The sequence below is a fragment of the Amblyomma americanum genome, chromosome 1 (genome assembly GCF_052857255.1).
Source record: "Amblyomma americanum isolate KBUSLIRL-KWMA chromosome 1, ASM5285725v1, whole genome shotgun sequence".
Lineage (NCBI taxonomy): Eukaryota > Metazoa > Arthropoda > Arachnida > Ixodida > Ixodidae > Amblyomma > Amblyomma americanum.
This window is the reverse complement of record NC_135497.1, coordinates 174,820,913-174,833,309: the sequence shown is the minus strand read 5'-3', so window position 1 is coordinate 174,833,309 and position 12,397 is coordinate 174,820,913. Positions and strand designations below refer to the sequence as shown.

The 12,397-nt window shown below is 53.4% G+C and overlaps 1 protein-coding gene across 1 annotated transcript in view; it reads right to left on the bottom strand.

Annotated features, from left to right (window-relative positions):
- Positions 1-10,271: 10,271 nt before the first annotated feature.
- LOC144114231 (palmitoyltransferase ZDHHC3) overlaps positions 10,272-12,397 on the bottom strand; it is a 35,592-nt gene continuing 33,466 nt past the window's right edge. Inside the window, exon 7 of the transcript XR_013310986.1 lies at positions 10,272-12,240. The gene's annotated coding sequence lies outside the window, so the exon portion shown is untranslated. The remainder of the gene's footprint in view (positions 12,241-12,397) is intronic.

Here is a 12,397-nt window from a genome sequence, read left to right as displayed (position 1 = left end):
TGCGCACCCTCGCAAATGATGCATTTGGCCTCGCAGCTGGGGGGCTCGCCTTCCTCTGGCGGCGGGTGCTCCTCCCCGCAGCGACGGCAACGTTGGCTTTTCGGTCTGTAGCACACATCGGCTCGGTGCCCGACCCTGCGACAGTTGAGACATGTTTCTGCCCATTCTTTATACGGATAGCAGATGAAAATGCCTGCTTGGGAAATCATTTCCTTCGGCGGTTTGGTGCCTTCGAAGGTGATGACGGCCGCTCTGGAGCGTCCCATGCGGCGTGCGTTGACGATGGGGAGTTGTGGGTTTTCATTAATGCAGTAATGAAGAATTTCATCCGGCGTCTCGTTGCCGAGGGCTCCGTAATCACTGCTCTTACGGATCGCTCTGTCGTGGGGAAGTACGCCATTACTGGGTAGTCTTCGTTGTTCATTGTGAATCCTGGCATGCTCCGGTAGGCATCTGCTCGTTCTTTCACGGGGGTGCTGATCGTGAAGGTGTTGTTGTATGGGTTGATCCGCGACCTGTCGCTCGTGAAGATTTCTTGATGCGGGAGGTTGAGCTGCTGGCAGATCGCTTTGAGCAACTGTCCCGGGGTAGCTGTGCGAAGGTTTAAGTTCCTAGGCCTGACTACGACCTTGCGGTCATATTCCGGTAGGCGTGGGAGTGGTGGCCTCCTACGTCGCGTTGACGATTTTTTATGATCGGTCACTACTGAGGACTTGCCTGTTTTTCGGGCGCGTCCGGCGTTGGTCGATCCGGCGTGCTGCTGCGTTAGACCAAGCTGCTCCGATCTTTCCCGGATCCTGGTTTGGCGTGCTCCTTCATATTTTCCGCTGATGGTACTCCATCCTTCCTCGGAGGGCTGCGGGGGTGATCGTCTCGCCTTCCACGGCGTATACCTCCATGGCAGCAGTTGTGGGGGCCCGCGAGCACGACGGCGGGCCTCCGGCGTCCGATGTCGGGGTTACGCCTAACCCGTTCTCGCACGCGTTGAAGTCAGAACTGCCCGAAATTCGGCCGGATGGTGGCCCACCCGGGCAAATTTCGCGTCGGTCGATGCGGCTCACCTTGTTGAATCTGGGGCAAGTGCCGTGAAGAGATCGGAAGTCAGATCCCTTCGTTACGGCCATAAACAGCTTCTAGCGCCGTCGCATTGAGAATTGGACGAGACAAAGTTCCGCCTTAGAGGACCACAGAAAGGGGCGTTCGAGCTTGGCTTTAAAATGCTTGCACTATTTAGAGTACAGGCCACCGAGCGTCCATGCCGCGTACGAGACCTCAAAAGCGAGCGGGAAATTTAATATATATATATTTTTAAATTCCCACTTTCGCACCTCGCCGTGACGCGCGGTGCCGGGCTTCCGCGCGAAAACCTGGCAGACGACGTCACGTCTTGCAAATGACGTCAGCAGCCGGGGGTTATCATTGGTTCACAGCGCCAATTTCTTTCAGACGCCACGCGTTACCGCGGTGGTGGTTGTTGCTATGAAGGGGGGCGGGGGATACTGGTCCCGACGTATGTTGGCCCTTTGGGCATTACTCTTGGGGACCACAAGAGGGGGGTAGGGGATGTAGGGGGGAGGGGGAGATCGCCGCCGTCGTATCCACTGGTTGATACTTGCCGCAGCCGGCGGAGGTAGGGGAGGGGCCGAGTGAGTGGGGCCGGCGGAGGAGCGCTGCCGTTTTGGCGTGCGAGGGGAGGGAAAGGCGCGAAGACGCGGAAGTTGAAATTTTGTCTGCGTATAATTCAGCTTCCACAAAACGCATGAAAATAATTCTTGCTGGAGGATAATTATGAACCGTCGTCTTTTAACATCCAATACATATCGCACCTTTATTGAGACCCCCTTTTCTGGGTCCCTTTAAGGGTATGACGCGATAGCGTATTGGTATAATTCCCCATATATGTTCCTCGTACCTCTCCTGGCTCAGTGGTTAAGTGATGCGCCACAGCCCTGCGACGGCAGGTGCTCAGCGGTGGCCTTGTGCGGCCGAAGTTGCTCTTCCCGGGCTGGCAATTATTAATATAACTGCCACCCGCCACGCTTGAAAGTTTTCCTCACTATCCGATGGGCAGGCTGTGATGACGCTGCAAGGCCACGGGACCTAAGTGGCCCACCTGCCTCCTAGGTCGCTCTCTGGGCACCACCTGCCACAGTCACGCTCGTGATTTTTCGTTCACAAATGGCCGATTCACACGATGGTCCGTTCGCCCGCGGCCCGCGCATCACGTGTTCATGCGTCACCAAGTCGAGAGGCGTGCTGTCGGCCCGCGGACTGGACAACCAAGGAAGTTCAAGTGCCTCTCCCCTCACGGGAATTAGCGGCGGCCCGCGAAGATGCACCCGCCAGCTCTGGCAACCACCTCTTTTGCCAGTATTTCGGCTGCCACATTTCGCTGAGTGGCTTTGAGCTGGCGCGCTGCTTTGACAAGCTGCACTGCGTACGCTACCATGACAAATTGATCGACTCGGCTAGCAAGACAGCCCAGGCCATTGAGGAATTGGACAAAGGGCCGCACCTGTGCCATTCAATCGCAGTCATGGGTCGGGAGGAAAAACCAGTTTGATCAGCGTTGCTAAACGTTTTAAAATAATCTGGCAGCAGTGGTACACCCAGCGCGTCGTCTGCTCTTTTGGTCCGTCGCATCCGCTTGACATCGGATCGCAGGCGTTTTTAGTGGCGCATGAACGCGTGATGCGCGGGCCACGGGCGAACGGACCGTCGTGTGAATCGGCCGTTATCTTCGGCGCACATTCCCGCGCAGGTTCCTGGCGTCGACCAACGGGCAGCGGCTTCCTCCCTCGCCGTTTGCTCCCTTTCCCAAACAAGCACTCTCACTTTCTCTCTCACTCATCTGCGGACAAAACCGTCGATGCCGAGATCTAAGGAAACTGGGCATAAACAACTGTCGTTATGAAAAAAAGAAATTAAATTTTTACAGCCAAAATACGGGGTGCGATTATTGCACTAATGCGCCCATTGTGCGAGGTTTCCGACAACGCGACGCTTTCACGAAGTCCCCAGAAACTCGTACAATCCAAGCTCTGTCGTTGACCATTAATCCACACTTTTATAATGAAGTAGGGTATGGCATATGGGATTTAAAGTCTCAGTGCTGCACGTGGGCTGCAAGGGACGTCGTGCTAGAGGGCTCTGGATTGGTTTCGGACACCTGGGGTTCTTTAAAGGGACACTGATAACTCCATCCAGCTCTTGTTCATAGTAAAAATAGATTCCGTGGCTCTTTATAGCTACGTTGATGCTTGTCCAGAAGCAAAAGACGCAATTTTTTTTGCGAGAAACACATTTCAAAATTTTCCCGCCACTCGACGTCACGACCGAAAGGGCTCCCGTGATCACCACGTGCAAGTGAATGGCAGTGCATCTGCGCATAAAAACACTGTCAACTGTTTTAACGCACTGCACTTGCAAAAACTGCCGGTGGTGGCAAAACCTGTATTGTTTCATTTTATAGAGCCTAGCCAGCCTTGCTTAAAGAGGCCGTTCTTGGATTGAGCGGCGTCGACATCGGCGTAAACGGCAGAGTGAACGAGCAGCACAGCTGAGGATGAAACAAAGCGAAGTAGAAGATAGTGGTTTTTGAGGAAAGTATATGGAACAGTAACTGTCCCACTTCTCGGTGAACACCTCAATCACGCCGTGAGGGGAGGAAAAGGTGCCGTAGCAGAGGTGCGCTGTCAGTGTACGTTAAATATCCCCAGGTGGCCTAACGCGGCGGATGAAAACACAGCCATATCCGAGAGCGCGTGTAGGAAAGCAGAGGAGGGTGCGGCGACCCAATGGCGCCACAGTAGCATGCGCCACCTTCTGAACCGCGCCGTGAGGGGAGGAAAAGAGGTGTCGTAGGGGAGATGGGATGTCAGTGTACGTTAAATATCCTCGGGTGGCCTAACGCGGAGGATGAAAGCACAGCCATATCCGAGAGCGCGTGTAGGAAAGCGGAGGGTGCGGCGACCCAATGGCGCCACAGTAGCATGCGCCACCTTCTGAACCGCGCCGTGAGGGGAGGGAGGAAAAGAGGTGCCGTAGGGGAGATGGGATGTCAGCGTACGTTAAATATCCTCGGGTGGTCTAACGCAGAGAATGAAAGCACAGCCATATCTGAGAGCGCGTGTAGGAAAGCGGAGGAGGGTGCGGCGACCCAATGGCGCCAGAGTAGCATGCGCCACCTTCTGAACCGCGCCGTGAGGGGAGGGAGGAAAAGAGGTGCCGTAGGGGAGATGGGATGTCAGTGTACGTTAAATATCCTCGGGTGGTCTAACGCAGAGAATGAAAGCACAGCCATATCTGAGAGCGCGTGTAGGAAAGCGGAGGAGGGTGCGGCGACCCAATGGCGCCAGAGTAGCATGCGCCACCTTCTGAACCGCGCCGTGAGGGGAGGGAGGAAAAGAGGTGCCGTAGGGGAGATGGGATGTCAGTGTACGTTAAATATCCTCGGGTGGTCTAACGCAGAGAATGAAAGCACAGCCATATCTGAGAGCGCGTGTAGGAAAGCGGAGGAGGGTGCGGCGACCCAATGGCGCCAGAGTAGCATGCGCCACCTTCTGAACCGCGCCGTGAGGGGAGGGAGGAAAAGAGGTGCCGTAGGGGAGATGGGATGTCAGCGTACGTTAAATATCCTCGGGTGGTCTAACGCAGAGAATGAAAGCACAGCCATATCTGAGAGCGCGTGTAGGAAAGCGGAGGAGGGTGCGGCGACCCAATGGCGCCAGAGTAGCATGCGCCACCTTCTGAACCGCGCCGTGAGGGGAGGGAGGAAAAGAGGTGCCGTAGGGGAGATGGGATGTCAGCGTACGTTAAATATCCTCGGGTGGTCTAACGCAGAGAATGAAAGCACAGCCATATCTGAGAGCGCGTGTAGGAAAGCGGAGGAGGGTGCGGCGACCCAATGGCGCCAGAGTAGCATGCGCCACCTTCTGAACCGCGCCGTGAGGGGAGGGAGGAAAAGAGGTGCCGTAGGGGAGATGGGATGTCAGTGTACGTTAAATATCCTCGGGTGGTCTAACGCAGAGAATGAAAGCACAGCCATATCTGAGAGCGCGTGTAGGAAAGCGGAGGAGGGTGCGGCGACCCAATGGCGCCACAGTAGCATGCGCCACCTTCTGAACCGCGCCGTGAGGGAGGAAAAGAGGTGCCGTAGGGGAGATGGGATGTCAGCGTACGTTAAATATCCTCGGGTGGTCTAACGCAGAGAATGAAAGCACAGCCATATCTGAGAGCGCGTGTAGGAAAGCGGAGGAGGGTGCGGCGACCCAATGGCGCCAGAGTAGCATGCGCCACCTTCTGAACCGCGCCGTGAGGGGAGGGAGGAAAAGAGGTGCCGTAGGGGAGATGGGATGTCAGTGTACGTTAAATATCCTCGGGTGGTCTAACGCAGAGAATGAAAGCACAGCCATATCTGAGAGCGCGTGTAGGAAAGCGGAGGAGGGTGCGGCGACCCAATGGCGCCAGAGTAGCATGCGCCACCTTCTGAACCGCGCCGTGAGGGGAGGGAGGAAAAGAGGTGCCGTAGGGGAGATGGGATGTCAGTGTACGTTAAATATCCTCGGGTGGTCTAACGCAGAGAATGAAAGCACAGCCATATCTGAGAGCGCGTGTAGGAAAGCGGAGGAGGGTGCGGCGACCCAATGGCGCCACAGTAGCATGCGCCACCTTCTGAACCGCGCCGTGAGGGAGGAAAAGAGGTGCCGTAGGGGAGATGGGATGTCAGTGTACGTTAAATATCCTCGGGTGGTCTAACGCAGAGAATGAAAGCACAGCCATATCTGAGAGCGCGTGTAGGAAAGCGGAGGAGGGTGCGGCGACCCAATGGCGCCACAGTAGCATGCGCCACCTTCTGAACCGCGCCGTGAGGGAGGAAAAGAGGTGCCGTAGGGGAGATGGGATGTCAGTGTACGTTAAATATCCTCGGGTGGTCTAACGCAGAGAATGAAAGCACAGCCATATCTGAGAGCGCGTGTAGGAAAGCGGAGGAGGGTGCGGCGACCCAATGGCGCCACAGTAGCATGCGCCACCTTCTGAACCGCGCCGTGAGGGAGGAAAAGAGGTGCCGTAGGGGAGATGGGATGTCAGTGTACGTTAAATATCCTCGGGTGGTCTAACGCGGAGGATGAAAGCACAGCCATATCTGAGAGCGCGTGTAGGAAAGCGGAGGAGGGTGCGGCGACCCAATGGCGCCAGAGTAGCATGCGCCACCTTCTGAACCGCGCCGTGAGGGGAGGGAGGAAAAGAGGTGCCGTAGGGGAGATGGGATGTCAGTGTACGTTAAATATCCTCGGGTGGTCTAACGCAGAGAATGAAAGCACAGCCATATCTGAGAGCGCGTGTAGGAAAGCGGAGGAGGGTGCGGCGACCCAATGGCGCCAGAGTAGCATGCGCCACCTTCTGAACCGCGCCGTGAGGGGAGGGAGGAAAAGAGGTGCCGTAGGGGAGATGGGATGTCAGTGTACGTTAAATATCCTCGGGTGGTCTAACGCAGAGAATGAAAGCACAGCCATATCTGAGAGCGCGTGTAGGAAAGCGGAGGAGGGTGCGGCGACCCAATGGCGCCACAGTAGCATGCGCCACCTTCTGAACCGCGCCGTGAGGGGAGGGAGGAAAAGAGGTGCCGTAGGGGAGATGGGATGTCAGTGTACGTTAAATATCCTCGGGTGGTCTAACGCAGAGAATGAAAGCACAGCCATATCTGAGAGCGCGTGTAGGAAAGCGGAGGAGGGTGCGGCGACCCAATGGCGCCACAGTAGCATGCGCCACCTTCTGAACCGCGCCGTGAGGGAGGAAAAGAGGTGCCGTAGGGGAGATGGGATGTCAGTGTACGTTAAATATCCTCGGGTGGTCTAACGCGGAGGATGAAAGCACAGCCATATCCGAGAGCGCGTGTAGGAAAGCGGGGGAGGGTGCGGCGACCCAATGGTGCCACAGTAGCATGCGCCACCTTCTGAACCGCGCCGTGAGGGGAGGGAGGAAAAGAGGTGCCGTAGGGGAGATGGGATGTCAGTGTACGTTAAATATCCTCGGGTGGTCTAATGCGGAGGATGAAAGCACAGCCATATCCGAGAGCGCGTGTAGGAAAGCAGAGGTGCGGCGACCCAATGGAACCACAGTAGCATGCGCCACCTTCTGAACCGCGCCGTGGGGGGAGGGAGGAAAATAGGTGCCGTAGGAGAGATGGGATGTCAGTGTACGTTAAATATCCTTGTGTAGTCTAATGCGGAGGATGAAAACACTGCCACATCGAAGAGAGCGCGTGTAGGAAAGCTAAGGAGGAGGGTGCGGCAGCAGACGGGCTCCGCAGCGGCGACCCAATGGCGCCACAGTAAAGGCGGAACCGCATGGCGCGATTTCAGGCGCGATTGACGCGCGGATGGTGGGACGCGCGCGTCATTTTGACGCGTGCCCAGTATGATCCGTCACGAAATCGCGCCGCCGCGTGCTCCTACTCGGAGGAGAAAAAAACGCCTCGCGGGGCGCGTCCGAGGCGCGTCCGCCAATCAGATTTCAAGTAAGTCACGTGGTATTTGGTCACGTGGCATTTTTGGTTTTGCCACTAGATGGCCCTACTCTCTGCGCATCTCGACGGAACCTCTTCGGCGCATTTTTTTTTCGCTCTGCAGAACCGGCGCGCACGTGAAAAACACGTGCTACTGTTTCGTGCGCGCATCGTGTTCATCGAAAATGGAGAAAGCAGTCTTCAACGAGGCCCTTATCACGGAAGTGGAGAGGCGCCGCGTCCTGTGGGATATACGCGACCGCCTCTTCTGCTCTGTAATAAGCGCCCGACACTCCATTTTCTATGTCGAGTTGTAAACAAGCAGCGGCCTCTTGGCATGCAGAAAGTACATAGTCGCAGTTTCGCACACACTCTTCCTGCTTGAAATTAAGCTTGATAAATATACTTCGGAAAAAAAAGGTCGTGTAATTACACTTAGATTATTTCTATTGCAGTGTTGTGTAAGTTTAAGGGCATAATACATATGCGGTAGCAGGGACAATTCATGTCGTTGGGAGTTACGTTGTCTGGCAACCCGGAAAACGCGCCGCGAAGGCGCCGCTCCCCTCGGGTGCTCGCGCGTTGACGGCAACGCGGGCGTCCACCGCGCGTTGCGTTTTTCGCTCGCGGAAAACGCGCCATGCGGTTCCGCCTTAACACGCGCCACCTTCTCAACCGCGCCGTAACAGGAGGGAGGAAAATAAAAAGGTGCCGTAGCGCAGGTGCGACGTCAGTGTACGTTTCATATCCTCGGCTGGTCTAAAGGCGGAACCGCATGGCGCGATTCAGGCGCGATTGACGCGCGGATACTGGGACGCGCGCGTCGTTTTGACGCGTGCCCAGCACGAAATCGCGCCGCCGCGTGCTGCTGCTCGGAGTAGAAAAAAAACGCCTCGCGCGGCGCGTCCGGGGCGCGTCCGCCAATCAGATTTCAAGTAAGTCACGTGGTATTTGGTCACGTGGCATTTTTGGTTTTGCCACTAGAAGGCCCTACTCTCTGCGCATCTCGACGGAGCCTCTTCGGCGCATTTTTTTTTCGCTCTGCAGAACCGGCGCGCACTAGAAAAACACGTGCTACTGTTTCGTGCGCGCATCGTGTTCATCGCAAATGGATAAAGCAGTCTTGCTTCAGAATCAGCATCCCTCTTAACAGTAGCAATCGCCTCTTCTGCTCTGTAGTAAGCGCCCGACACTCCATTTTTCATGTCGAGTTGTAAACAAGCAGCGGCCTCTTGGCATACAGAAAGTACATAGTCGCAGTTTCGCACACACTCTTCCTGCTTGAAATTAAGCTTCATAAATATACTTCGGAAAAAAATGTCGTTATGTAATTACACTAAGATTATTTCTATTGCAGTGTTGCGTAAGTTTAAGTGCATATTACATATGCGGTAGCAGGGACAATTCATGTCGTTGGGAGTTACGTTGTCTGGCAACCCGGAAAACGCGCCGCGAAGGCGCCAGGCGCCGCTTCCCTTTTTTCGTGCGGGTGCTCGCGCGTTGACGGCAACGCGGGCGTCCACCGCGCGTCACGCGCCATGCGGTTCCAGCTTAACACGGGGGACGAAAGCACAGCCATATCGGGGAGAGTGCGTGTAGGAAAGCGGAGGAGGTTGCAACGCAGGCGGGCTCCGCAGCGGCGACCCAATCCCACAGTAGCACGCGCCCTCTTCAACAGCACCGTGAGGGGAGAGGGGAAAAGAAAGAGGTGCCGTAGCGGAGGTGCGATGTCAGTGTACGTTAAATATCGCCGGTTGGTCTAACGCGGAGGATTAAAGCACAGCCATGTCGAAGAGAGCGCGTGTATGAAAGCGGAGGAGGAGGATGCGGCGGCAGACGGGCTGCGCCATTACTGTTCAGGGGGTAATGGCTGCGCAGCGGCGAACCGATGGCGCCACTGCAGCCACAGTAGCAGCAGCCGCCTTCCGTTGGCCCGAGGCAAGGCTCGATCAGCGGCAACGTATTGCTATGCGCGCTGCTTAAGCCGAAACCAGAGCCGCCTCCGCTCGGCACTGCGTGTTCCGCACGCGGCCGCCTACGGTTTGCGTACCACAGAAGCGTAACCGAGGGCTAATTTTAAATTTCCAGTGAAAGTAGCCTGTCATTAGAACGTGGTAATCTATCTGTACAGGCCAGCTTGAATTTGTCACCACTGTTCCTTTTAATGTGCATTATCATCGCACAACACACGGCCTTTTTTTAACTTTCGCCTCCACCTAAATGCGGCCGCCTTGGCCTAAACTCCATCGCGTGGCCTTGGGCTCAGCAGCCGATCGCAAGACAGCCTCCGCGGCGGTGGGTTTACATATCGGTTGTTTCAGCACTTTCAAAATATCAGTTTGTAGGCACGTGCAAAGCGGCGTCATACCAATTCTTGAAACACAGAAAAAGTCCTATATAAATATATATATATTGTTGTCGCACCAGGCACCAGGAAATCTGGTGCTTTTTTGCGCACAAAAAAAAGACCGATCGTTCGAGGTGCACAGGAAGTTGCCCAAATGCTACGTTCGCTGTCTGCTGGCGCCCAGTTCGAACTGCCTGCGCTACTGTGCCGCGGCGTGCACTTTTTTGCTTCATAGTTTTCAAAAATGACAGCGACGTAGTTGACACTCCCTTTTCCTGCACCAAGCAACGAAGAAAAGTGCATGCCTCAGTACAATAGCACAGACAGTTTGAATTGAGCACCATAAGCCGCCAGCGGGCATATTGAACTTTCTGCGCACCTCACGCACTCAGTTTTGGTTTTGTACGGGAAAAAGCACAACTTCCTCACGCTGCAGGGCTTTTGTGAATGTTTCCTTTGTTTAAAAAACTGAAATGGTACCATTTTGTTCGTGTCTGCTAGCCCACCAGACTGCGCTAACTTCAGTTAGACAATTCCAGTTAATTAGCCAACAAAATAACATTATTTTCAAAATAACTGACGTCCCCCACAGACAACTGTTTCTTCCTGAGAAGGACTGAAACGTTTATATATGTAATAAGTTCATGTGAAGGCGGCAGGGAGCAATGTTCATGCATTAACCTAGGTCCTATTTTTATCTAATAAACCAAGAAACCTGTGTGTAGAAAGCGTACGCATTTTGGACATTGGTGACCAGTTTTGGATATGATTCTGCACATTTCCCGATTTCAGCTGGCTACGCCTACCACACCTGAACTCCTGTGCAAAGCGTACAATAGTCTTATGCAGAGCTGGTGTTAGTGGATGACAGGATAACATCTGGGCAACAAGCGCACAGTTGCACATGCTTGCAGGTACAGCTGGCTGTAGCTTTCGTGCAGTGCTAAGTTGTGAGAAGATTCTGAACAAGTCCGTACACATTCCTCCTTGCAGCCAAAATACCGAGCACTGCAAAGAAAGCTCTCAGACTTACAGTGCACTTATAATGTACACAGCTTGGCAACAAAATTCCATGATCCACTATATGAGCATTAGAGGCCGAACTAGTGGCCCAACAAAAAGCTAGAAGCACACCAACTACTTTATCGACATATTTGGGCTGATCCACACTCAGAGACAAGTAAATCAAGTGGTTAAATCGACATTTTGCAGAACTGACAGGTTCTCTACATATTCGCACAATGCTTTTGTGCTCACTGTCCACTGTGAGAACAAGAGGAGCACTTTTTAGGAGTGCTCCAGCGTGCCGGTGTCTCACAAAACCAGAAAGCCTCAATGTACGCAATGGCACAGGGATGATATGACGAAAGATGATAGCAACCATGCACACATGCTGTAACGTCTAACTGTAAAAACTTCCCCATAAAAAAAAAATCACTGAATGTTATAAACATAGGAAAAAAAGACTAAACAGCCCAGTTGGTTTAAATTTAAAGGTATGTTCTGAATAACACATGCTAGAGACTACACAAGGTAACAGGGGTAAAGAAAAATTCACAACCTTACAACAAACACACACTAACAACAAAGATAATGTTTTTTTCAATGATGTGCATAATATTAAAGAGAAAGCAGGTGTTCTTTATGCACTTAAATTCCTCTTTAGCTGCTTTCTATAAGATATGCTAAGTAGAGCACATCAGAATGAATCTGTTAATCACAGCCTGTCAATTTCCGTCAAACCAGTACGAGGACTTGGTGATGACAGAGATGCAGCGCATGTTGATTGCCACAGAAGTTATCAGCATGAACAAAAATCATGAACTCAAAGTGCCAGTGGTAAAGTGTACTCGTACCTTACACAGATGACAAAGGCAACAGTACTGCTGTAGCTACCCTAAGAAACATATCTGGAAGGAAAAACACATCCAATAAACACTGTTCTTGAACCAATGTACAGGTGAGGCCAAAATAATATGGAGCACGCTTAGGCGTCTGAACTTCTCTTGTGCATTCCGTGGAGAAAACATTAAAGTTTTTTCGGGTTATGTGTCAGTGCACCAGCAGCATTTGTTTGCACATGCATTAAATGGGCCCTAAAAGGGGCTCTCAATAAAGGTATGGTGTGCTAGAGACATTAAAGGTCGCCGCTTCATGAATATCCTCCAGCAAGAATTTTTTTAATGCGTTTGTTAGAAAGCGAGTTATCTGTAGTCAAAATTTGATTTTCAGTGTCTTCGCGCCTTTCCCTTTCCTCTCGTCACTTTCTGCGCGCTCAAAGGTTGGCGTTCCTCCGCTGGCCCCACTGCCGGCTGCTGATGCACGTGGTAAGTCCCCAGGGGGCGGAGCTCCCTGACCTGTTGGAGCGATGTGGCTGACTGGCCGTCTGAAAGAATATAATCAACAGCTATCTCTTAACATATGCAGACGCGCGAGACGGAGGAGGACGAGAGTACGAAAAAGTGGCTGGAAAGGGCTTGCCAACTTTCGCGCATGACTGTGGGTTTTCTAAAACGTGTAGAAGTGTGTTATTTGGCTCAGGT